The sequence below is a fragment of the Amblyomma maculatum genome, chromosome 8 (assembly GCF_055883805.1).
Source record: "Amblyomma maculatum isolate TAMU_Amacu chromosome 8, ASM5588380v1, whole genome shotgun sequence".
Taxonomy (NCBI): domain Eukaryota; kingdom Metazoa; phylum Arthropoda; class Arachnida; order Ixodida; family Ixodidae; genus Amblyomma; species Amblyomma maculatum.
In genome coordinates this window covers 55,825,970-55,852,572 of record NC_139351.1, presented here as the reverse complement: position 1 = coordinate 55,852,572, position 26,603 = coordinate 55,825,970, and the positions used below count along the sequence as shown (strand labels likewise).

The following is a 26,603-nucleotide window of genomic DNA, read 5'->3' as shown; positions in this document are numbered from 1 at the left end:
AGAAAACAAGTGAGACCGCGTCTTTCCCTTCCTGTAGATAAATCAGTTTTTTCTTAGAGCTTACCACTAAGCAAAACTATGGTAATGATTTTGGACCTCGTAATCAGTTCAAGATCAAAGGTAGTGTGCAGCTGCACCATCCCAATCTTGAGGTTAATAGCCGTCCGTGCTTTAGGGAAGGCGATGAGTCTTATTCGCAATTGATGCCATTACAAGTTTTGTTTCATCTGTCACACAGCAGACGTTGGCAAACTTGATGCAATGCGCGCGTGTCTGAATGCATAAAGTAAAATGACTGTGTATGACAGTCAGCTCTCTAGACAGCTGTCCGGATCCGTCTTCCGTGCTCTCTGGTCAACTGGACACAAATGGAGAGGCACGGTTTCAGTGGCGCTAGCATACCACACCCGTTTCTTCATCGTTCGAGAAGACAGAATTGTTATGCCAGCTTTGAGGAAGATTTGATCATCTCTCATTAGGCTTCTTGTTGTAAGTCTTTTTGAGCTTGTATTTTGTAGGTATTGATGGACACGGAATAACTGTTAGTATGTGATTGTTGCTAGTATCGCAGCTTTCGTTGTCCTCCTATGTATGTACTACAGTGCGTGTGTGTGTATATACAAGTACCTGTGTGTGTGGAAGACAATTCCCTCTACTCTGTGTTGTACGTGGGAGCAGATTTGTGATGCCTGTCGTCCTTTAATATAATTCCCCCCCACCTACATTTACCCATCTCTGGGGAATTATGTTTTTCCTTTTAATATATATGTACCATAGAGTGTTTTGTATAGTGGTTTGGTTTGTGTGTAATGTGCGTTTTTATATGGATGTATGTATGTACCCAGTTAATTCTCTTTACATGAATAAGGGCGACGTACCAGCCGTACGCACGCTTCAGCTGATGAGCAACGAAAGTCTGCTGTCACCGAACAGCAAGCGTGGGTAGCTTGTCGGCAGCCAAATGAAGTGCAAGATTTTGACTGGCTAAGGCGCTGTGCGCCCTCCCCATGAAACGCCGCCTTGCCAGGTGAGGTATTTATTGTACCCAATGACAAGTGTGCCAACTGCAACGCTCCCGAGAGACTCTGGCACATTTTTATGCGAAGCATATTACTAGAGCTAAGCCTCAGCTCCTCGAGCGCGGCTGTGTCACTACCATTGACCTTTCATGACCTACCACGTGATGCGGGACGTCACGACAGAGGAGAGACCGGGCTGCATCTCGCGCCGTCGAGCGCGGCGTCGCCACCAAGGAGAACCACGTGATGCGTGACGTCACGACAGAGGAGAGACCGGGCTGCATCTCGCGCCGTTGAGCGCGGCGTCGCTATACCAAGGAGTACCACGTGATGCGTGACGTCAGAGCAGAGGAGAGCTGGGCAGCCGGCTCGCGCGGTCGAGCGCGGCGTCGCTACCAATGCGCTTCCCATTTCTATCGTTAGGTGCACAGTAGTGAGCACGTGATGCCGGAGCGGCGGTATATAAGGGGGTGCGTCTGCTTCTGCTAGGCACACACGGGGTGCCACCATGATGATGAGGCGGAATTTGGACCAATGCAGCACCAATGTCTGTGCATTTCCAAGCCTAGCCACCAATCTGCTTCGCATCTGACTAGGCTTAACCTTAGCTAAGCCTCCGCATTTTTTTTAGTACGTAGTTGCGAGAACAAATAGGCGGCTCACATGTAGGATGTCCATACGAACCCCGGCACAGGCGCCGGCCGAACCTTTTCAAACATCTTGTGTTCACTGTGGTTCTGTTTGTGTTGTGGCGTCACAGGTGCCACGGTGAGGCGCGCTGCATTTCCGCCCGCGCTATGTACACTCTAAAAACAGAAGGAGTACTAGAACTCCATTTGGAGGAGTTTTCGCTTGTCCCATATACGACTCCTTTTTCCAGAGTAAAAGAACTCTCTCTAGCCATAGAGTAATCGGACTCCACTGATGGAGTACTGCGCTACTCCTGTGAATAGAGTAAAGGTACTCCTCCGAAAGGAGTAAAACTACACACTGTAGTAGCGTCCTACAACTCTTCCAGGAGGAGTTCAAGGACTCCACTGATAGGAGTGCCTGTACTCCTTCAAGGAGAGTTTTATTTTACTCCTCCTGATGGAATTTCATGGCCTGTTTTACATATCCTACCATTTTTTAAACCAGTTCCAGCCATATGTTTTGTAGGACTCACTTTGGCCATACCTTCCTCTGCAAAACGGTGCATAGTATTTCCACTACACACTGTTCAATGGTGAATGTACAAATTTTTTCACACTTCTTGCACCATACACACAACAGTCTGTGATGTGAAATCGGTGCTTCAATAAATAGGGATGCAAAAGCACGCTGATGACAGCTTTTATTTTCTCACAATTGCTGTGCATGCCAGCAATACATTTGGGATGTGCTCTGTGAGGTCTAGGCCCATCAGTGTTTTCGACACCACAGTCTAATTGGCATTAGATGCCCTGAACACTGCTACAAGCCAAGTGATCCTGTGAGCAAAGTTTTAACCAAGTGATCCTGCCGCTCGACCACATCGCAGCTTGCCGAGCCGAGTGAAGCCGCTCAAGATATCCTTGCATTTTCCAGGTGCCTGCATATAAATAAAAACAATGCAAGGGAGGTTAAAGCAAACCATTATAAGCAACTAAACATACTCCTAATCTCAAGTTTTCATTTTAACCTACAGCTAATGCAACAAAACAAAACTTGGTGTGAACGCCTGGGGTCGCCACCTAGGTATGCCCTAGCAGTGGCACATCATGACCAAGTGTAGACTTTTCATTCCAAATCATTAAACAAAGCTAGTGATCTAGAAATCCACATACTTCGTTTATTCTGACTGCCAATTTGCTATACCTCAAGTGGGAATACCACTATGCTAGTCCCTCAGAGGCTAAACACAAGCCTGGCCGGCACTGGACCGTTTGTTGCTCGAGAATTGGCTTTGGATGTAGAACACATGCAGCTGTACTGGCGAACCTCCACTCCCTCTGGAGTTTACTGAGGCCGCTTCTGCAGAGTGGCATCCATCTACAACTAAAAACAGCGCTGCAGAATCTGAATTGGAGTAATGCAAAAGCACGGAATCTGCTGTTGGTTGCTTCTGTTTGCTTAATTCACTTATTGTTTACCCATTTTCTTTGGTACTTTCAAATTGTGCACCAATCCCTTCCTATGCCCTTCTTCAGCTAGACTTCCGGTTGGTAGTGCGACGTCACAGCCTCTAGCTCACATTATCCACTTCTTGTTTATTCATTTTAGTCTTTGGTACTTTCAAATTGCACAATCCCTTCCTATGCCCTTTTTCAGCTCTATTTCCAGTTGCGTGACGTCACACTTTTGACGCCACTCTAATTGACTGCCTTAACTACTTTAGTCTTTGGTACTTTGAAATTGCATGCTAATCCCTTCATATGCCCTTTTTTAGCTCGACTTCAGGTTGTGTAATGTCACATACTTGCTTGAAGTCACCTTAATTCACTGGTTTAATTATTTTAGTATTTGATACATTCAAATGTGGCACCAAGCCATTAGCTAATGAGACCATTTTTGCCTTTACTGTTTCATTTTTTGCCTCTTATTAATTACCTAATTACCTTAATGGCCTAATTCTTTGCACACATTACATCACCCTCTATCAATTAACACCACTCATTAACCTCTACGATTTCTCAATCACTCACAACTGCTACGGACATGATTTTGCATGTTTTGCCTCTAATTAATTACCTAATTACCTTATTGGCCTAATTATTATTTCGCACACAACACTACGTCACCCTCTATCAATTGGACTCATTAACCTCTACCACTTCTCAATTACTCACAACTGCTGCAGAGAACTTTTACATTTCTTGCCTGTAATTAATTACCTAACTAGCTTACTGGCCTATTTTTCGGCAGCAACATTATGTCAGCCTCTATTGATTGACACCACTCATTAACCTCTCACGTTTCTTAATTACTCGCAACTGCTGCGGACACGATTTTGCGGGTGCGGTATACGGACAGAAATCTGTGAACATAGCGAAGTAACGCTTTCGTGTTAATAACTTGAATGAATCCTTGAGTTTAGTTATATTTAGAATCCAGGAGAAGAAGGCTTTTGTGTCAAATATCAAGAAGGTCATAAAGGCACGTTCGGTGTGATGACTGCTCCTGAACCAGGCTAGCTTCAGCGATATAGTGAATAAAATCATGAAGCAGATATTGCAGTTTCTTGTTTTTCATGCCTTCCATGACCTATACTGATTTCTGACACAGCCATTGCTATGGCATTGAAATTGAAACAGATGATGGGAGAGATTGTATTATTTAGCAGCCATAAACAAATACTATGTGGTAATCCATGTATAGTCATGCACACTGTTACAAAGACAACACGCAAAAAAATCGGGGGTCCTTTAAACTCTACCTTAAGTGTATGATGGAGCACATTGGGGCTTCCGTGTGGATTCTCATTCATGTACAGACACTTCACTACAGGGTAATTGAGTAACCCCACAATTTATTCTATTATGTTGTGCATACTCATTAACGCAGTTGTAAGCCATCACATTATGTTAGACCACATAAAGATATAGAGACCTGCTTTAACCAAGAGATCTGAACCTACCTGAGTCACCTGGGGATGCCTGGTTGACTGGATCCAAAGAACCTTGGATCCAGACAAAGACATGCTACCCCTAGGTCACTCGGGCACATTTAATGGCTTGGTTAAAGCCAGAATTCCTATCTGCCAACTTAAGGTCTATTCACACTTGCGACTACCAGTCGCGCGACCAGAGGAGAGGAGCTCGCCACTACCAATGTTCACACTTGCGACAGTCGCCTTCTCGTTCTGTTCTCGTTCCGAACGAGTTGGGAGTAGGAGAGCTGCTGGGCGATGACAGTGAACGTCGGTAGCTGCCGCCTGCCAGACACTTCAGCTTTTTCAGGCGAGCCGGTACGCATGCCGCGCTCTCGTGTTTCCAGGAAAACGCCGACGACGAATAGACAATGTCAATCACCGTGGTGTCAATATAAAATGTTGCACCTGCGTGAAAAATCCATTTCTTAAAAGTTCATGGTATTTACCAGATAGTCCAAATATCTTTCCAATCTCCTCCCAGGCCATATCCTATCTCCCTGCCTTTGAATTCCGGGTGCCGTTTGTTGAAAAGGTAGGGGTATTCTTTAATTGCATTGAGAAGGTGCTCGATCAAGTACTCCGGGACCTCGCTGATTGGTGAAATGGTTTGCGACTAGTAGTCGCGCGACTAGTAGTCGCGCGACTGAAAATTCGAGCAGTGCCCGATCGGCCCGCGGCAGTCGCTTTTCGACCGATGCGACCATTTGCGACTGTCGCTTTTCGACCAAAACGGTCACGCGACCGCTGCTAGTCGCAAGTGTGAACGGGCCTTTAGCCGTGTCATGTAGACTCGTGACATGCACAACCACTGAGCAGTGTCCAGCCATGTCACCAGCCAACCACCACCTGCTAGAGATATGCCCATGATTTTTGCTCAAAATGCCTATATCAGACTATATCCAGAATAAAGCCAAGAATGCTGTGGCATTATTATGGTGTCTATACAATTTTAAGTTAATACTGCCACTCAGGCAAGACCATGACAATGTAAATTTTGAAGTGACGCTGCTTTTGTAGCAATGAAATCTATCAAATGACAAATTACATAGGGAAGCTAGCAGCCAGCGAAACTAGAGAAAGCATAAGCAACGTTTTCAATTTTTATTCATATTTGTCTTGTTTGTACCTACTGGCAGCCAGACATGGCAGGATTATTTTATGCTCGCTGCAGCCCTCCAACTAGCAGACAATGGAGAGGTGATATAGAAGTGAGAAATTTATGCACTATTTTTAAACTGACTAGAAGGACAGGAGTATCATGCGACATTTCTTTTATCCGAGGGCATCATAGGTGCTCTTAGCTGATCCATGGTGCCCACCTATGGTATCTTTTTCTTTGTCAGCTGTCGCTGCTTATATACGTATAATATGCATGCGGCACTCTTTCCCACCAGGCAACTGACAATTGCAGATTTCTATTTCATAATGAACTCACTGAACTCGGATTCTCTATATATCTTTCATCTGTCAAGTGCATAGCCTCAGCTTATTTTATGGTATCATTTAATGACCTTCTCGAGTGTGACATCAGATCATAGCCCTCAGTACATGCTCAGGCATGCGCATTCATGCAAGCATATCGCCAGTGTGTGAAACACAATCTGGGTGCATGGTATTTTATTTTTCAATGCAGTGGAAATGAGGACATGCTCTGGTAATAGCTCAGATATATTTGAGATGTACCACATGCATGCACTATCATGTCTCACTTCAGCCATCAAAAAGCAATGTTTCTCAAATGGGAGTCACGATTTTAGGAGTCCAAAAACATATGATAAAAAAAAATTGAAAGGCCATGCAATAGCTTTGACCCAGCTAGACACAGCTTTAAATGGCTAAAAGGGCACAGGTTTAAAGCTGATTTTAGTTTCTCAAAACTCAACATAAAGGAGTGCGGAAACAGGGAGCATGAGAGAGAGAGCATCAATGGGATTTGTCGATGCCAGCATCGGTGACGCTCGAACTTTGGCTCCATTGCTGGATGGGAATGCAGTGCAGTCTTAGGAATCTATCAGGGGAAAAGAGGACACTATGTGGTAGAGCTGACACGACAGTGTGTCTGTTGCATGCCGTCATCCATGCATAACGTCGATAAGAATGTTTTTAATATGCAAGCGCCTCTACCATAATTAAAAATTAAGCTGCACACCGCAGGTTTGAATTCTTTATGCAATTGGGGCTGGTACAAAAGCAGCCAATGGTGTGTGCTGTGCCGTCACTGTGGAGAAACCGCTAGCATGACCAACGTGACAGACCTTGCATGTTGGTGTCCATGCATGATGCAGAAGATTGGGAACGAATAAAGTGATAGATAGTGCATGCATTGGTCATTTCTCAAATATTTGAGTGTTTTCCAAAACACGTCCTTTTTCCACTTTGCAGAAAAATGAAATGAAGATGTGAAAAATGAGTGCACTCATGATACTGATGTACAGGGTCCTTCAAAATATGTGCGAACACGGCGAAGCGTTCGCACATATTCGCATATTCGCACATATTCGAAGCGTTCGCATGCGCACATAGCGTGCGCATGCGCCACATTGTTTCGATGCGCGACCGCGCCGGATGCGCTGACGCTCACGGAGCGCGGGCACGCTTCGCCGTGTTCGCACATATTTTGAAGGACCCTGTACATGTACGAATTAATGTGCCTTCCTGACTAAGCACAGGGAGCTGCAATCCGCGCTAATGCCCGAGAAAGCCCTCAAATAGCAAGCCATGTAAAGTAAACCGAGTATGGACTTGAGATGAAATGCATTTTACAAATCAATCGGCTTAATGCGCATAGTATGACGCAAACATCTGCACTTTTAAACGGTGAGAAGAGATATGTTGCCCCACATACACAAAATAAGTAAACAATGGCAATGGAAAGACACACATGATGTCCATCACGAGTGGCAGAAATAAGCACTATCCTTGAGATTGTACGATATGTCGTGTTCAATGAAGTACCGCACATGCTCACCACTTCCATATCACCTCTGTTGTCTGCTAGCTACCCAAGCGCAGCCCGCACTAAATCATCCTTGTGAAAGTCTGGCATCCAGCAGCATATCGTCGAGAAAAAATGAACGCATTCTGGAGCAACCAAAAGTAGCCCCCCTCCCCCCTACACACAGAAAAATGCAAGAGCTGGCTCCACGCTCGGGCGCCCCGTAGGCTAATGAGATAACTTAAGTGCACTCAAAAGGCAGCACGTATGCAGAAACTAAAATAAAAAAGAAGAGTAAGTGTGACAAATGTCTCAAACGTAATTTATATTCATTATTTTACCTGTTTTTGCTGTGCTTTTGGTCATTTATTTTTAATGTGACAGTACTGAAGGCCCCATTCTCCCCAAAATCTTGCATTATTGTTGACAATGCCGTGAGCAAATAGTCATAAGCAGGGTTCTAGCATTTGGTAATAAGCAGGTGACATTTTTGTGGGTCAGGCATTGAGTTTTGGTGTTAGTTTGTGTGGCATCATGAGGCCGCATGAGATGCCGAATTGCTAGGAGCTCCTTGTGATTGAAGAGTGAGATGGCAATCAAGCCCCTCCGAGTCGCACTTTTATACAATTGTTAAAGCAAGTATATATATGTCAGGTTGTCTTTCAGATAATGTGGTAGCTTATCACTGTATGTTAATAAATGTTTGAAATAAATGGATCAGTGACGAAGCAACTAGCAGCATACCCTTAAAGGCAGACTTTAGGTATCCCTGCAGGTTTTAAAGTTAGGTTTAATTTATTTTTCCGAGATTTTTAACACCTGCTTTCCTTCCGGACTTGGTTTCCATTTGTAGCACCGCGTCGATTTAAGGTGGTCTCTGTTCCTGCAAGGGTGGAAAAATGAGCTAGCTGGTAGTTCATCTCTGGGAAAAAAAAACAGCACTCTCTTGAGACAAGGACAAAGCGCTGTGTTGTCATCTCTTTCTTTTTCAATGTCTTAGGAGTGCGGTTTATTTTTTTCCCAAGCTCTCTATTCTTACTGAGTTTTTTCATTCCACCCCAGATGCATTACCTACAGCAATGAAGAAGATGAATTTGTTTACGCATTATCGCCTACTGTTGTTTTTATTTTTTTTTAAACCTAATTTAACAGCTGCCACATGTGTGTGTATTCGATATGTCAGACTAAAGAGAAAATCCTCGACAGCTTGGTACCAGTGAGTACTTATGAAACTTGTTGGTACTGGTTTCACTACTTTTTTCTAGCTCTGAAGTAGAGCCCACCTATATTGGCCTCAGCTATCACAAATGCTTATTGTGAACGAGGGTGGAGCTGCTGTCAAAATATGTGTTTATAGCCTTGAGTTTGAGACAAAAAGAACTACCGAGGTCACCCTGCTTTGTTATAACGAACAACAATGCACCATAAAGTCACCCTACTGTCAAAACATGCATGAAGATCAGAGTATATCCTAACTCCCATTATCATCCTCAAAGAAAGTGTCGAGCATGTAAAAAACAGTGCAAGAAACTATAAATCAGAAGCACCAGTAAAGTTAACCACTGCCCGAGCACATGCTTACAGGCTACAAGGTCGATCAGTTGGTCCGTCAGTGTGCCGGCTAGGCAAAACTTCTGAAGTGTGAGCAGGGTCAGGGTAGCAGCAGCTTCACTAATGCTATTCTACACTGGCAGTGATCAACCACTAACAGGGCTTTGAGAAGTTTGAATACGAGCCACGAAGCATGCTTTGTTAGCCGAACTGGTCACATGACAATGTGTCACCTGCCCAACTGGATCTGCACCTTCTCAATTACTGGAGCGTGCAGATAGCACACAGAGCAAATAATCTGCACCTCTCCTTTGTAGGTAGAGCAGTGCACACTCATCAATTGAAACTAGACAGCAGCCGATGGTGTTATGCTAAAGAGCCACTTCCTACCAGGCTTGTTGGTATGTGCAGATCTACTTGTGCAGAAAGGTTGCTTCAAAATAGAGCAACGGCGACTGGGTATCAGTTTATTTAAAGCTCGATGTGCAGCTAGAATGCTTTAAACAAAAACTATGCGTACAATTGATGTTCTGCATGCACATCTGCTTGGTTAGCCTTTAACTGTTGAGGGTTGATGACAAAAACACCGACCCACCTAACCACCAGCTGTCGTGAACACCTCAACTGCTTTATTATTGCATTCCTAAAGCAGCACACCCACAACCAATGACTGCATCAGGCGCCTGAATGCTTGGATATCTGACTTTATTTGTATTTAACAGTAAACAAAAAGACAATGTGAAGGTGTATGTATCTATAGATAGCTCTGTTGCTGACTTTCAGTGGTCAGTTTAAAGAATGTGTAAAGGCCAGCACTTTTTCACGTGTTTATGTCCATAAAACTTAGTAAGGGTTACATTTTTCATTCAGAACTGATACTGGTGTCTTTCTAATGCACCGTTAATGTGTGGTAAAAACTGCAGATTCAGTTCTTACAAAATTAATGCAGTCATGTGATTTATTTCCCAGCAGATGGCTGCGGTTTCACCCCCAGGGCACATATATGGCAATTTTGCAGTGATCTTAACTGAAGGTGTAAGGAAATAGCATCATGAAAAGGCAAGCAATTAGCTGAAAGAGCATAAACAAGACCACTGTAAAGGGAAATTGCTTTACGTTGCTAGTGGGGACGCAATAAGTATGCTTATTACGGTTGCCTGTGCATAGTGTCACTTTTCCTAGTAGCCTGAAACAACAGACGGATGCATTGCTACAGACATACAACAGATATCTTTCAGCAGGGTGGCAAGAAGGGAGAGGTAGACTGCAGACTATCTTTGCATAATGCAGTCTAGCACTTTGCCAAGTGTAAATAATACTGAGAAAGGGCAACCCTTTTATGCAATACATTTTCTCAAAAAGCCTAAACGACCTGATCATCCATACCAAGGAAATATAGAGTGCCTTTTACACTCGACTAAGGGCTACATTTATGTATGAGCCACTCCTTGTAAATTTGGAACCTGTTATTTGGAAGGAAATGGAATCTGCATAGTACAGTGGCCCTGCATACACCCCGAGGTACTGCCCCTGCCTGCTGCCATCATTATCATCGTCTAGCTCTGTGGCATATAAAGAACAATTCAGACACATCTGTACTTTGCGCATGGCAGCAGTCAACCACGTAATGACACCATGAGGTTAGCTTGGAGTGTCACTTTAGCCGGTTTGCGTATTTTCAAATCTTTGCATGTGATGTCCCCAGATGCTGTTGTTGTTCAAAGGTTCAAATATATGGGTATTTGAGATGCAGAGCCTGTAATTGATTACTTCATATACCAGGGAGATGAGGAGCCAGGTTTTAGTACTGCAGACAACAATAGCAAGAAACAAGAATAAGAGCTGGGGCGGCCCTTACCCTATCTGTAACATGCTGATGGGAATCTCAAAAAGACATCGGACCCGCCACATGCCCGAAGTGTTGCACACCAGCTGCAGAAGTGAATGTTCGCCACCTGCTGTGCACTTGTGCAGGGACCATCAAGGACAGATTCAGCAGGAAGTAGGACTAACTGCAACAAGGCAAGCGGACTTCTCCAAATGGCTCACCGACAACGATAAGAGCAAGAGCCTTCTTCGGTTACTTATGGAAAACAATTTAGATGGGTTTTTATAATATGCCTTATGGCGAGCTTGCAGAATAAAAAAAAAACCTAAATGTATGTGCAATTAGCCAGATATAGCATCATACTGTATTGCACAGCTGATTCCACCGAATATATTTGCAAAATTGACTGATAATTGCTACTTTCATGCAAGATCCACACAGAAGTTATATCTAGCAGAGTGTAAAAGTTTTAGGACTGCCACCACTTCCTTCTTTGCATGATGCTTGCCATACCAAATTCAGTAAGCACCCTGACCCTGTCAAGCTAACGTCTAAGCTCTCTGGAGTGCTTATGTTCTTTTGACCGAGTCATTGGTTGTGGATAAGCCACTATAGCAACGCAATAATATAGTAATCGAGGTGTTCACAACAGCTGGTGGTAGGTAGGCTGGCATTCTTGTCATCGATCCTGAATAGTCAAAGATACTGCGGCAATGCTACCAAGCACATGTGCATGCAGAACATACATTATACATGTAATATTTGTGTAATGCACTCCACCAGCCCAACAACCTTTAAGAAAGGTGATATCGGATCGCTGTTGCTTGGACCACAAAGCAACCTTTCCGCTCAATTACGTCTGCACAGACTAATAACACACTGCTACCTACACTCTGCAGTGGTGGAGAAGGCAGAGATCCAACTAAGAAGGTGATGCATTGCAATGTGACCAGTTGGACCAACACAGCATACTGCGTGACAAGTATTCAAACTAATTAAAACCCTGTCAGTGGTTCATTTCCTGGCAGTGTAGAGAAGCTGCTGCTACCCTAATTCTGCTAACACATCAGCCCTTACACACATACACACTGAGTGGCTGACCTCGTAGCCTGTGGGCATGTGGTCAGGCGGCAGTTAACTTCACTAGCAATGCCTACCGCCTTAGTGTTTCTGCATACTAGACACTTTCTTTGAGAGTGATAACGGAAGGTAGGATATGCTCCGATGTTCATGCATGTTTTGACAGCGGGATGACTTTATGGTGCATTGTTGTTCAATATAACAAAGCAGGGCAACCTCGGTCGTTCTTTTTATCTAAAACACAGGGCTATAGACATAAGAAAAAAAATATAATACTACAACATTAAGTGATAAGGCATAAACAAAGAGGCATGTCCTTCTTCATTACTGTAGGTCATGCATCTGAGGTGAAATGAAAAAGCTCAGTAAGAACAGATAGCTTGAGAAAAAATAACAGCGCATTTTTGAGACATGAACAAAAAATGACAACACAGCACTTTGTTGAGTGTGCAATCATTTTTTCCTTTCCCAATATGAACCAGCAACTAGCCCGTTCTTCCACCCTTGCGAGAAATGAGACTACCTTAAATTCACACAATTATAAATGAAAACCAAATCCGGAAGGAAAACAGGTGCTAAAAACAGCCCTCGGATAAATAAATTAAAATTAAGACCTGGAGGGATACTTAAAGTCTGCCTTTAAGGGTATAATGTGGTAGTTTGACTGTCTTCAGTCTGCATTTCTACAAGGTGACCCACCTTTTCGTACCTGCATACTGCTATTCGCTTCGTCACTGATCCATTTATCTCAAACATTCATTAGCATACAGTGATAAGCTACCACATTATCTGAAAGACAACCTGACATAGATATATATATACCTGCTTTAGCAACATTGCACAAAAGTGCGACTCGGAAGGGCCCATCTCACCCTTCAATCGTAAGGAACTCCAGGCAATTCGGCATCTCATGCGGCCTCATGATGCCACACAAACTAACACCAAAAATCAATGCCTGACTCACAAAAATGTCACCTGCTTATTACCAAATGCTAGAACCCTGCTCATGACTTTTTTGCTCACGACGTTGCCACCAACAATGCAAGATTTTGGGGAAACGGGGCCTTCAATACTGTCACATTAAAAATGACCAAAAACACAGCAAACACAGGTAAAATAATGAACATAAATTACATTTAAGAGACATTTGTCACGCTTACTCTTTTTTATCGTTAGTTTCCGCATACGTGCCACCTTGTCACTGGGCTTAAGTTATTAGCCTAAGGGGCGCCCGAGCGTGGAGCTAGCTCTTACATTTTTCTGTGTGTATGGAAAGGGGGGGGGGGGTCATTTTTTCTCTGATGATATGCCACTGAATGCCACACTCTCACAAGGATGATTTAGTGTGGGTTGCGCTTGGGCGGCTAGCAGACAACAGAGGTTATATGGAAGTGGTGAGCATGTGCGGTACTTTAGTGAACAAGACATTTCGTACAATCTCAAGGATAGTGCTTATTTCTGCCAGTCGTGGTGGACATCTTGTGTGTCTTTCCATTGCCATTGCTTACTTATTTTGTGTATGTGGGGCAACATATCTCTTCTCACCATTTACAAGTGCAGATGTTTGCATCATACTATGCTCATTAAATCGATTTATTTGCAAAATATGTTTCATCTCTCAAGTCCGTACTCAGCTTATTTTACTTGACTTGCTGTTTGAGGACCTTCTCGAGCATTGCCGTGGGTTGCAGCTCCCAGTACGTACTCGAGAAGACACATTAATAAGTGCATGTACCGTCTTTGCCAAAAGTAACCAGGCTGCATGTTTTGCTTCTTGCTTGTATTCTGAAGCTAACATGGATCCCCTGAGGATCATAACTTTTTGGCAAGTGAAGACAGGAGCTCTCATTTATGTTGCACCAATTTACAGCATCAGAAGTTTTATGAATTCTCTGCTAACCGACTGAGAAGCGGAACACGTAGCCTGGTTACTTCTGGCAAAGACAGTACATCAGTATCATGAGTGCATTAATTTTTCACGTCTTCATTTCATTTTTCTGCACAGTGAAAAAAGAATGTGTTTTCGGAAGCACTCAGAAATATTTGAGAAATGCCAAATGCATGCACTGTCTATCACCTTATTTTTTCCCAATCTTCCCCGTGTGAGCCATCATGCATGAAAAACAATATGCAAGGCCGTACTGCCACGCTGGTCATGCTAGCAGTTGTTCCCCACAGTGAAGGCACAGCACACACCATTGGCTGCTTTTGTACCAGCCCCAATTGCATAATGAATTCAAATCAGAGGTGTGCTGCTAAAGTTTTATTAAAGTAGAGGCGCTTTCATATTAAAAACATTCTTATCACTGCGGACAGGAGACTATGCACGGTGGAGCGTCGTCTGAAATGCAGGCTGCAATATCAAAGGACACTTTTTTTTTCTTTGCAGGGAGGGGGGAGGGAGTTGATTGACTCAGTGGCCGACCCTCAGACGAAAGCGCTTGATGAAGATGCTACTGCACAAAAGCAATATAGAATAAGGCATGTTTCCTTCAGCATAAGGCACGGTCAGTCAGCTTATCAGCTTTAGCTTATCGACGCATGATTTTTCGCATTACACTGGCGACGACGCCAGCACGACCAGCACCTATCACCGTAGTGTGAGGTTTTTGGCCCCGCGACACCGACGGAACTGATCAATGGAAGGTCGTCAAGAGGTACTGCTTTGTTTAAAAGTTTTGTCTGCTCCTTTAATGTTGCAAGGTATGCTCTCGCCTCAAGGTAATGCTTGCTTACTCTTAGTTTTTGGACCGAAAGAGCAACGGCAATACCTCAGCAATCAGGAACATAATGCTAACCCCTCCCCACTTTCGTGGCGCGGGTACACGGCGGGAAGAAACGGACAAATACCTTTTTATATGCGCGAGTGCTTGTTGCTAAAACAAGCTAAATCTCATAGTGTAAGAATAAGATGCTTCTGATTGTATGCTGAATTATACAGCATGAGCCCGTCCATTTCAGCCTCCTCGGCAATCTCTAGACGAAGCCCAAAACAAGTCCGAGGATCACTAAAGTCGCATATTATAGTAAAGGCTTTTCAAGGAAAAGAGAATATGCGAATAAAATATTTTTGCTGAAAAAAAAAAATCTGTGACCACCATCCAAGCATGAATGCAAAAGTGCAGCCTACATAGACTACATCGCGAATAGCAGACGACATGGGAATGATATCTCATGACGTCAGCGGCCAATGGTTGCCAGACCAGAAAGCCAATTTCAATAATAATAAAAATTATTTTTAAAACTATCTGCTGCACCGAATGAGCTCAAATTTCGAGGATTTATAATTTAACGTGTGAGGAGTGAAATGCAATAACTAGTTTATGCTCAGTTGTTAGCTGTCGTGACCACCTTAATGAATCAAGTGAAACGTGATAGTGCATGCATGCGTTACATCTTAAAATATTTCTGAGCAATTACCAAAGTATTTCCTTTCCACTGCGCTACAAAAGTAAATACCGAACACTCGGACCGTGTATCGCATGCTGACGATATACTTGCATGAATGCGCATGCCTGAGTGCACAGGGTATTGAGGTCTGCTCTCACGCTCGAGAAGGTTCTCGAACAATGCTGTAAAATAAGTTGATGCTAGAACTTGACAGATCAAATATAATTTGCAAATCCGAACTCATTAAACTCAATATGGAACGAACATCTGATCTTGTAAATTATGTGATGGGAGACAATGTCACACACATACAAAATATGTATGCGGCGACAGTTAAAGATGTAATAAATGAGCACTGCAGATCAGCTGAAATGAGCACCTGCCTGCACATTATTAAAGACACCCTAAAAACAAAAGATAATTTCACCCGAAGCTCTGCGGTCCTAGTCAATAAAAACAGCCGCAGACATTCCTCACCTCCCCATCACCTCTCCGTTGTTTGCTAGTTGGATGCGAGTAGCCAACATAAAATCATCCTGGCAAGTCTAGCAGCCAGCAGGTAGCCCGGAACTGTCCATCTGGAGAAAGACTAACGCCAGAGCAACCCTAGTAAACAAATGGCTGGGCTGTACTCAGGCGACCTGCGGACAGTGGATAATCTAAGAGGCCCACTGATATACACAATGATAGTCAAGGAAAGAATACATATCATCAAATATAAAGCAAAGTCAACTAGTGTATTACAAAAAAAACAGCATTGAAGAACTGTGATTGAGTCCCCTTGAGTACAATTACATGTTTGGGAACAAAACAGATACAGTGACTTATAAACAAGAATCACTGATTCTCATGTGCTGCCAAGCAGAAGCACACCTGCTGGAAGGGCACAAGATCAACCAGTTCACTAATTATTGCCATTACTTAACACAAGACAATGACAACAAAATTACTAAACCAAGCATTGGCTGAAGGAAGTGCTTGAGAACAATACACTCAATCAGTGTCACATGCTGCATGGCAGCAATAGCAATAAATCAGTTGTCAAAATAAGGTAGTGATCCATTTTATGCAATTACCTACACAGATCATTCTCTTAAGATTAAATAAGGAGTGCAACAATTAACACACACATAGCATGGAAGGTAATAGTAGGCCTGTAGTAACTGCACTTAGCCACAAAGTGATTGGTCAAGAGGTTGTACATGGGTTGAATAGCATGCCCACATCTGCTATACTGTTCTTTAAGGATGTTACTCCAGATTAGCACACTTCAGATTAACAGGCAGCATGAGCAGACAAACGGCCTTGCTCATATTTTATGTTCTGAAGACTGTCCTATACAGCAAACAATTCAAGAAATGCAATTTAAACACTGGCCAAACACACCCATTTATGGATCGTTCATTTCTCACTTTCTGATGTGAACGCTTTTTCAATCTGTAAAATGGACAGTTATCAACATGCATTGCTTAGAGCTTCAGCATGGCTACGGACCTATAAGGCTGCCGCGATACCTCAAGCGAAAAGATTCTGAATTAGAGGGACATCACTGGACAGCGCACTACAGAAAAGCAACTGGAGTGGCTGAGGCTTCAGAGGGCATAATCATACATACTTACCGGGATGAAGACCAAATCAAAGATGCTTCCCACTATCTCACCAAAAAGCAACCAAAAAGAATTTACAAATTGTTGCCTCAGTTAGTGACAGCCTGTTCGTAACAGGGGGTGAGATAAGGGCCTTAATGTGTCAGATAAATTTATTAGGCAAAAGCGTGACAAAGCAGGATTCAGATAGGATGGCTACACAAAAGCCCTAACTTTAAGGCATTACTGGGTGGGCCTGTACTGGGTGGGCCTAGAAACAAAAAGAGTGCTGCCTAGTTGCTAAAAAGTAAATGATTATACTTTTGTCTTTTGACCTGTGGCTTGCTTTCTTATATACCATGTTTGTTTTGCTGCCAAGGCTGTAACTTTCATTAAATACTGCTATTTTAAGGTATGATCCCCTTTATGTCAATGGCCTCAGGCCAAGCACTCAAAAATCCTTAAACATGTGAAGGGGGGGGAGGTTGCCACAAAGACAGCCTCTCACCTCTTCCCTGCATTGATGGTCAGCTGAGCTCCCAAGCTTATTTTGTAATCATTGCCACCAGCTCCTTTCTCAACTGCTAAAAGGACCTTGCAAGGATAAAAAAGTTGTCGGGCTAATGGTGTTGATTCATGGTTGACAGTGCTTAATTAACCACACGGACAGAGTAAACACATAAAAGACGAACACAGGCTCTGAACTTTAACCTTATTCTGGAACCACTGATACTCTGCTTATATACCCATAAAGGCACCGACTAGTGGTGATTTTCGACACTTGTGACAAATAAAAACAAAAAGAAGTACCGTAAGAGCAAACCCGAACAAGGGGAGAACAAAATAGGCAAATCATTTTTTAAGCCGCCAACACGTGGAACAACGGACTAATAACAGAAAAAAAAAATGCAATGGTAACAGAAAATGGGTAACAGACGTAAGCTAACAATTACACAGCAAAACGCACGAGATGAAGTACACTAAAACTGAAAGAAAAAGTGCATGACAAGAAAGATGAAGCCAACAATTGACCGCTAAATGCAGAAGATGAGCACTAAATAGCTAAAACAAAGCAAATGAAGGAAATGCTCATGAGCAACAAGGGTGAAGTCTACAATTACATCGCGAAAGGATGAAGATGAGGTGCATAAAACGAAACAATAAAGATAAAATGTCAAGAAATGAATTCAACAAATGTTATAAAGCTAAAACCAGGCTAGATTAGAGAAGTCCATAAAGAAAGGCAATCTTTTTTTCCAAGAGTGAAATGGAGGGGGTACTAACACAATCATCCTTGAGCCTGAAAATCTTGGCAGCTTTAACTATTTCATGTGTCAGCTTATAACGATGAGTTTTTAACACAGTTTTTTTTTCAAAGATTGGGTGGCATGGTTTCTTTAAGTCGGTTCCTGCAGTGGACGGGCAGATTCCTGGGGGATATACCTGATAAGTCATTTTAACGCTCCATTAGCCTTCATCGGCCAGTTTGGTCCATGTATAGCTTACGGCAAGTGAAAGGCTTAGAGTGAGCGCCTTCCGCATGTGCTGCTAAGGGTTTTCTGTGCTTCTTAGTGCGGCCTCTTTTTTATTTATTTTTTTTTGCTTTTCTTCTTCATTAACGATTCATCAAAGCTGCAATAGTTGCTCGAGGGCAGAAAACAACGTCAACTCCTGCTTTCTTTTCACTCGTCGTAAAGTTGTGGGAAATTTGGTGCATGTAAGGAATCCCTGGAACATTATCGTGTTGCCTATGTGCTTCAGCACTTTTTCTGAGACAGTGGAAAGGACTTGTAACGGGTACCCTGATTGCGTGAGCCTGCATACCTTTTTCAAGAAGCTTTCTTGTAATTTGTGCTCGCATGACTTGTTCAGGGCATTGACAAGGGCAGACTGGATGATATTTCTTCTAACCAGCTTTGAACGAGCGGAGTCATATTATAGGAAGGGCTAGTTGCCCCTTGGTTCAAATGCCCAGCTCACGTGACTGGGTGTGAAGATGCTTAGTTCCAAGAAGCACATGGAATCATTGTCTGGCATTTCTTGCTTTAATTCAAGGGGAGCCAGGATACTCTTAAAGACACTCAAAACTTCAGGTACTTCATGAAAAAAGGTTTCTACGTCACGGTCTAAATTAACTAAGAAGTCGTCCCCAAAGTAGAAAATTTTTCGAATTCGTGAGTTTTCAAAGTGATTCCTGAGACTACTGTCATGCATAACTAAGAACAGATCACTGAGCAAGGGAGTAAGTAATACATGATATGATGCAGATCCCGTGCTTTTGGATAAGGTGTGAGTCATTCCTTTCTGCAAATGTTTGTTTTAGATACACAGAAAACAATTCTAAGAAACCATCTACAGAGACACCACACTCACTCTGGGAGGATATGGTTCCATGTTGGTCAATAGCTTTGCGAACGCATTTCATGAGGTCCATCTTGAGGTATAGAATAAAACAAGCCTTTTGCATTTATAGAAAAGGCATGATAGGCTTTGTTTCTTTTCCCGTTCAAAAACCTAATGACTACATCTGCATTCTTTACCAGAAAGGGATCATCGATAAAAAGTAATTTCAGGTTGCCATGCAAATACATCGTGACGTCTTTCTGCCAGATATACCTCTCGTGCCCTCTGTGCGTTATTGTTTCGGAGGATACCTGGCAGAAAGACGTCTCTATGTATTTGCAAGGCAACCAGAAATTGCTTTCTATCGATGATACCTTTCTGGTAAAGAATGCAGATGAAATCATTAGGTCTTTGAACTGGAATAGAAAGAAAGCCTACCGTGTTTTTCTACAGATGTTAAAATTATTTTATTCTATACCTCAAGATGGGGGACCTCATGAAATGCGTTCGTGAAGCTATCGACAAACCTGGAGCAGTATCCTTCCAGAATGAGTGTGGTGTCTCTGTAGATGGTTTCTTGGTTATGCTTTCTGTGTACCTAAAATCAACATTTCTAGAATGGAATGGTTTACACTTTATCCAAAGTCACAGGATCTGCATTGGATCATGCATTGCCCCGTTATCAGTGATCTGTTCTTAGCTATGCATGACAAAAGTCTCAGGAACCATTTCAAACACTAACAAGTTCAAAATATTTTCTGCTTTGTGGATGATTTCTTGGTTCTTTTCGACTGTGACAAGGAAGCCTTTTTTTTCATGAAGTACCTGAAATGTTTAGTGTCCTTAAGAGTGCCCTGGCTCCCCTTAAATTTATGCACGAAATGCCGGACAATGATTCCATGCACATCCTGGAACTAAGAATCTTCTTTACACCCAGTTATGTGTGCCGGGCAATCCGCCTTTTGCGCGAGGATGTGGCACCATCATGCGGGAGCGGGCGGGAAACACATTGAGTGGCAGTGTAGCAGACGACGCGAGAGCGCACCATACGAAATGGCCACGCCAACGCTGGTAGAAAGCGAAAGCTTCCCCCCTTTTTTTGGCCTCGGAGCGGAAAGTAGTGACAGTGATTGCAGCATATCATGTTCACGCAGTATGGGGGAAGGTAGAGCGTTTTCACAATCCACTCATAACGCACGTACGCATATACTATCTTCGTATTGTAAGAGCGTGTAGCGCGGGCCGTGTTCGACGCGTGCAGGTTTTCGGCAGACAGGAGAGTGTGGGGGCAGAGAGAGAGAGGGATCTCAAAGGGCAAAGCAGCCAGGGGTTTGTTGATGCTGCAGAGCTAGGTGGAATCGTATCCTGTGACTTTGAGCGGGGCATATGCGCGGGGTGTCTTGACTTACCGAGCACAATGCGGTCACCGCGGCGCCGGCATGGTGCAATGGGCGTCGCTTCCTCCTCGCGTCATCTACAACCGTGCAGCTATAGGATTTCATCCACGAAGATCGGCAGAGAGTCACATATACACACCCCGTGAAAAGGGCATTGTCCCGGCCGAAATGCACACCTGCAGGAAACGCGCTGCATTTTTCTGGCAATGGATGATTCGGAGCTGTAGCCGGTTTCTGGCCTCAGGAGTCGGAACGGATGTGGTCGCAGTGGTGAAAAGGTTCTCGGTGCGCAGAAAATGTTCATTCTGTTGTGAAAGGATCTCCAACGTTCATTTCTGCCTCCGCCGCGATTTCTGCGGAATCAACAACTTGGTGACACATATGTGAATCTCCTACATATCGGATGCGCATCTCGGTCAGGAACCAACCCTGTTTTACGTCCAGAGCGATCCACTCTGCAAGTGAACGAGCATGAACCCTCCAGGAGACTCATTTATTGTGCCGGGCGGTTTCCTTGCCGTTGCGAACGGTTGGACGAAGACGACGATTATCAAGCTCCCTAACGAAGTGCATCTGATTGCGTACATTAAAGGAACAAAGTCCGGATGCTTTGGCGTGCACGAAGGCGAGCCTTTAATTAAAAAAAAAAAAAATACTGTGCGTCGTGCAAGTGCGTCATATGCTCCGAGCGGCAAAAACACAGATACTACAGGTATGTATGCATCTAAGCGAAATAGGCATGATGAAAAGTACCTACTGGTTTTCACCCAGGCTGTAGCGCACCAGTGATAGCTGCAATGAGGATTTCTTCGGTGCGTGATTGCTTCAGTTGCACCGGGGCCTGAAGGCGATGTATTTTGTCCCTTCTTATCTTTATGTGCGAAAGGGCTAGGTAGCTTAGATATCACAAGCGGCTGTGTGCGCTAGGCCGTAATATTTAGCATGTTTTATCGTGACTGCCACCTCACTAACAAGAAAAAAAAAAATACGGCGTTTTAATGCACTGCCGTTCGCGAGCCTCATGACCAGCTCAACCACTCGGCTCGCTGACGGCGGTGCATCACAACACCTTTTTTTTTTCTTCTTTTTAGTCAGGCGGCAGTCGCAATAAAACATGCTAAATATTACGGTCTAGCGCACACAACCACCTTTGATATCTGCGCTACCCGGCCCCTTCGCAACAAACGACAAAATACATCGCCATCAGACGCGCCGAAGAAATGCTCATTGCGGCTATCACTGGTGGGTTACAGGCTTGGTGCAAACTCCGGTAGATACTTTTCATCATGCACATTTCCTTTAGATGCATACATACCTGTAACGAAGTGTTTTTCGCACAGTCGAGAGCACGCAGTCGGCTGCCAAGGTCGCCAATTCACGTCTTGACGCTTGGTTGCCCTAATCCAAGCTTCACGCCGTTGCAGGTCGCGGCTTGCCGAAGGAAACCTAACAAAACGCGTCTTGCATCCCGGCACGCCTCGAGAGTGGCAGACGTAAGCGGCACAGGTGGTTGGCATCGTTTTACCGAGGCTGTGAACGTACCGCGCCTCCAGCCCCCGTGCGTTGGCTATGAGTGCGGCGACGAGAAGCGCCGTCGACGTCTCTCAGTGTGTTTTCATCAGTCGCCGCTGGGGCTTCGCGCATGCGCAGAAAACTCGCGCAAAAGGCGGATTGGACCAAGGGGAAACAATCCCTTCCTAACATGCAGCTCCGCTCGTTCCAAAGCTGGTCAAAAGAAATATCATCCAGTCTGCCCTTGTCAACGCCTTGAACAAGTCATGCGAGCACAAATTGCAAGAAAGCTTCTTGAAAAAGGTATGCAGGCTCACGCAATCAGGGTACCCATTACAAGTCCTCTCCACTGTCGCAGAAAAAGTGCTGAAAAACACCAAGTGCAAAAACACAACCACTATCTGAAGTGCACAGGCCACGCAAAAAGGTTGCAGTGATTCGTTGCATGCACCAAATTTCCCACAACCTTACGATGAGTGAAAAGAAAGCAGGAGTTGACGTTCTTTTCTGCCCCTGAGCAACTATTGCAGCTTTCGTGGATCGTTAATGAAAAAGAAAAGATGCCGCACCAAGAAGCACAGAAAACCCTTAGGAGGAGTGTACAGAAGGCGCTCACTCTAAGCCTTTCACTTGCCGTAAGGTATACATGGACAAACAAGCCTTTTTGATGCATCAATGAAAGGCTAATGGAGCATTAAAATGACTTCTCAGGTAATCCCCCAGGAATCTGCCCGTCCACTGCAGGAACCGACTCAAAGAAGCCATGCCACCCAATCTTTGAAAAAAAAAAAAAACAGTGTTAAAAACACATTGGTAAAGCTGACACATGAAATAGTCGAAGCTGCCAAGATTTTGAGGCTCAAGGATGATAGTGTTAGCACCCCCTCCATTTCACTTTTGGAAAAAGAGATTGCCTTTCTTTGTGGAATTCTGTAATCTAGCCTGGTTTTAGCTTTGTTACATTTGTTGAATTCATTTCTTGACATTTTATCTTTCTTGTTTGGTTTTATGCACCTCATCTTCATCCTTTCGCTATGTTAATTGTTGACTTCACCCTTGTTGATCATGCGCGTTTCGTTCATTTGCTTTGGTTTAGCTATTTAGTACTGCTTGTGTTCTGCATTTGGCAATGTCAATTGTTGGCTTCATTGTCGCTGTTCATGACGCTTTTTTTTTTCAGTTTTAGTGCACTTCATCTCATGCATTTTGCTGTGCTAATTGTTACCTTTACCTCTGCTACCCATTTTCTGCTCTCCTTCCACATTTGTAATTTTTTTGTACTTATTAGTCCACTTTCCATGTGTTGGCGGCTTAAAAGATAACTTGCCTATCTCGTTCTCTCCTCGTTCGGGTTTGCCCTTTCGGTACTTTTTTTGGTTTTTATTTGTCACATTAGTTTTTGTTGCCACAAGTGTCAAAAATCGCCACTTGTCTGTGCCTTTATGGGTATATAAGCAGAATATTAGTGGTTACAGAATAAAATTGAAGTTCAGCACCTGTGTTCGTCATTTATGTGCTCTTTACTCTGGCCGTGTGGTTAAGAGCTGTCAATCATGGCTTACAAGAATGGGCATTTTCTGCCGCAGCATTCTTTCCCTATCCTCACGGCGCACATTGTGAAAGTGCACCTTGAAAAGCTTTGTAGCCCATTACACTAGCTTGGCTTCCTAAGGTCGCTGATATGAAAGTCACTGAAAACATTTCAGGCATTAAAAGCCATTTTGCAAAAAAGGGTCCTGCACACTGCAAATTCTGATGAGTTATGGAAGGCCATCAAAAGTGCGTGGAAAGAGCTGAAGCCGATGCAACACTGTCGTGCCAGTGCTCTATGACTCCTTGCCATGCCAAGTCTGCTGTCATAGAGCTCGGTGATGACTTCCTCCGCTACTCAACTTCCTGTGTGCACTCAACATTGGTCCCCACCCTCATTTTCTTTTTTTTGTGTGTATGTGTTTCAGCAAGCACGCAGCAGGTCACTGAAATGTTTCCAGATTTTTTTTTTAGATGTAGGACATTTTGCATTATTTTGCACAGCAACAAAGAATATTCTTTATGACTCGACAATTAATTCGTGAGCCATTCTTAGCAGCTTCTCTTTCTTATGAGCATGACCTAAATAGCAACTTTACTTCTTTGAGGTTTCAAAGTGGCTTTATAACAGCATGTCCATGCTGCAGCTATAAAAAAAGTATGCATACTGTTTATAAGTGACTTTTCTACAGAAGAAAAAAAGTATGCCAGGAAGTGAAAAATGAACAAATCATTTTCTTCGGATTAACTCACGATTACTTCCTTGATTGGCTGCTACACACGACACAAATCTTCAGAACATAAAGTGCAAGCAAACACATTCGCATACTCAAGCTGCTTGCCCATCTGAAGTGCCCTAATATGCAATGACGTCCTCAGACAGAACAGCCTAGGAGACCATGGCAACAGCTGACCGCACTTTGTGGGCATGTGCTTAGCCTAAGGCCGCGGTTCCTCCACTTGTACAGCATAGGTAGGCAAATAAAGCATTTATCACCATTAATCATGGTAGTGCCTTTTGAGAATCATGTGACGGAAGAACACACTTACGAGCTTAATGCTGTTCACGGGACGCCTTTAGCAACCAAGCAAGCATCCACCCTGAGCAAGCAGCTGTCTTCCAGGAGAACATTTTCAAAAACAGTGTACACCTGGAAGTGCAAGGAACAAAATTGTAATGCCTCACTCAACCGGACATAAACGTGACTGCCGATGCATATTTGTGATGATAAAAAATGGAAGTTATTAAAGTATGTATGCACAAGAACACATACTTCTGTGTCTACGGAAGAAAATTAGCGGTTACAGCACTGCCAAAACAAATAGCGCCTACGCGCCTCCCATGTTCGAACAAGCGACAATGCCACTGCTCCCAGTACAAGAAAATAGCGCTTGGTAAAACTGAGGCTTCAAAATATGTGCTAATCAACAGAAGCCTACACGCTTTTGCGCGTTTTAAACTTGCAGTTGCGGAAAAAAAAAATAGAAGCGAACCTTACCTGAATGACTCCATTATTGTCCGGAGACCGTTGATGCCGTTGGCGAGCGAGCATTGAAAGCAAGTTGCAGGTCATATCCTGTGTGCGCGCTGCAAATGGTGAACACTGCGAAGGCTTGAGGCTTGCGATGCATTTCATAATGATATAACAGGGTAGTTTAGGAGGTCAAGCCGGCGGTAATAGAGGATTTCTAAGCGAAATACGATGTAACTGACAGGCCGCAAGAACAAACAACGCACAGCTAACGCAGCGCTTGAACTGAACAAGGAGAGCAACAGTTGCGCAACGCAAAAAAAAAAAAAAAAAAGAAAGAAGAGGGAGCATGAGTTTGATAACTATCAAGTATTTGTGAATGCATAAATTATTTTCAAATAATAAAGTTCATTTGTGAAGTTAGATGGTCGTAGGTTATTCATTTCTTCAGGTAAATTTGGTTTGAGCAGTTGACAGTTTCGTAGTTGAAAACAGTAGCAGACGACACGCCTGGAAGCCTTTACCCTTGATAGCTGATTACTACTATTTAATGCGGTATCACGCAGACAGGAGGAAAAAATGAAAAATAAGCCTGCTTCAATGTCCAATACGGACACTTGTGCTGCCCGAGCAACAATCGAAACATGTGTGGTACGGAAAGTTATAATTTCTTTATCGCAGGAGTAAAACAACCTTTAACGCTATCTAAATCTGCAGGAGTAGAATGTTCACTTTACTCATTTTTTCTTGGAAGATTGAAAGGCCATTTCACTCTTCCTCGCATATGGCAGGAGTAAAGTGAGATCTGCAGGAGTAATTAGGCTGTTTGACTCTTGAAATAAGAGTTCCAGTTCTTAGAGTGTACCTGTCCTTGCAGAGACTCCGCCTCGTCATCTGGAAGTATCTGTCTGGCCAGTTAGAAACGGACGTCGAGTTGCGGTTTATGGGGTGGTGGTGGTAGACATTTATTATACATTTTGAAGGATGTTTGTTTGGCGCGGAGCCTTAAGGGCCTCGACCCTACAATACTGGGGGAAGTCCCTAGTCAGGGAATCCACTGGCGGTTGCCGCCGCCCGCGCAGGCCGCTTTAAGGCCCATTGGGCCTCTAGGTCGCAGTAGCCGAGAAGGGTCGCCTCTCAGTCCTCCAGGGAAGTGTTAGCGCTGGGGAACGTGATGGGTTCTTTTGGCAGGAAAATACCATGTGGTAGGTGTAAGCCACTTACTCACAGTACCTGCACTGGCCAGTGAATTGGGAGTAAAATTATTGAAGTACTGCCCGGCACAGCATCATGTCGGTGAAGAGGCGAAGGGGCAGCCTCTAGTTCACTTTTTAAACCCTTTGCAAGGGT

General features: G+C 43.7%; 1 long non-coding RNA gene across 1 annotated transcript; it reads right to left on the bottom strand.

Annotated features, from left to right (window-relative positions):
- Nucleotides 1-2,335: 2,335 nt before the first annotated feature.
- On the bottom strand, nt 2,336-25,540 carry LOC146181192 (uncharacterized). Its single transcript, XR_014700182.1, has 3 exons — nt 25,281-25,540; nt 24,832-24,932; nt 2,336-2,589 (listed from the first exon to the last, which is right to left on the bottom strand). It is a non-coding gene; the product is annotated as an uncharacterized LOC146181192 (long non-coding RNA).
- Nucleotides 25,541-26,603: the final 1,063 nt, after the last annotated feature.